Below are 895 nucleotides of genomic sequence, written 5' to 3'. Positions count from 1 at the left end.
ATATAGGTTAGGTTACGGTACGATATAGGTTAGGTTACGGTACGATATAGGTTAGGTTACGGTACGATATAGGTTAGGTTACGGTACGATATAGGTTAGGTTACGGTACGATATAGGTTAGGTTACGGTACGATATAGGTTAGGTTACGGTACGATATAGGTTAGGTTACGGTACGATATAGGTTAGGTTACGGTACGATATAGGTTAGGTTACGGTACGATATAGGTTAGGTTACGGTACGATATAGGTTAGGTTAAGGTACACATTGTTGTAAGGAAAGGTTTAATGGGGGGCGGGGCGGCCGGTTTGTTGATTGTGATTATAGTAAGTGGATGCCTGCGGCATCATCTGATTTGCCACGTCAGGATGCACCTTTGGCTCATGACAGGCGGCGCTCTCATTCCATGCTTGTGGCAGACCTGTGTCTTTCATTCCTGCCATTGTTTGTGTGCTGTGAGAGGAGGCAGTATTGTGATGTTGGGTGCACCCCTGTGTAGGACATGTGTGGGTGTTGGTGGCTTGGCTGAGCAATGGTGGTTGTCGGGTGGGTGGGATATTCTGTTTTCTGAGTGGACCTCCCAGTCTGGTTATGACAGTGTGGATTGTCTAATGTGGCGGAGAGGATGCACTGGGTGTTGTTCCATGCTGGTGCTTACATATTGTCTGTGTGCGTGTTACAGGCAGAGAGTAGTGCGTGATAAGGGTGTGTGGCTGACGTGTGGTTGTGATTGTGAGCAGAGTCTTTCAGCATGTATACGGACAGTTGTATACATTATCTGTATTCTGATGGCTCTATCTATTACTAATCAGCGCCGTGTATACGTTTAATCCGGTTCCAGTCGAAACTGTTGTATCTCTGTACATTAGTGACACGGCGAGCCCGCTATGTAGTTA

The sequence above is a fragment of the Schistocerca americana genome, unplaced genomic scaffold, assembly GCF_021461395.2.
Source record: "Schistocerca americana isolate TAMUIC-IGC-003095 unplaced genomic scaffold, iqSchAmer2.1 HiC_scaffold_47, whole genome shotgun sequence".
Taxonomy (NCBI): Eukaryota; Metazoa; Arthropoda; class Insecta; order Orthoptera; family Acrididae; genus Schistocerca; species Schistocerca americana.
Note: the sequence above shows the minus strand (reverse complement) of the source record.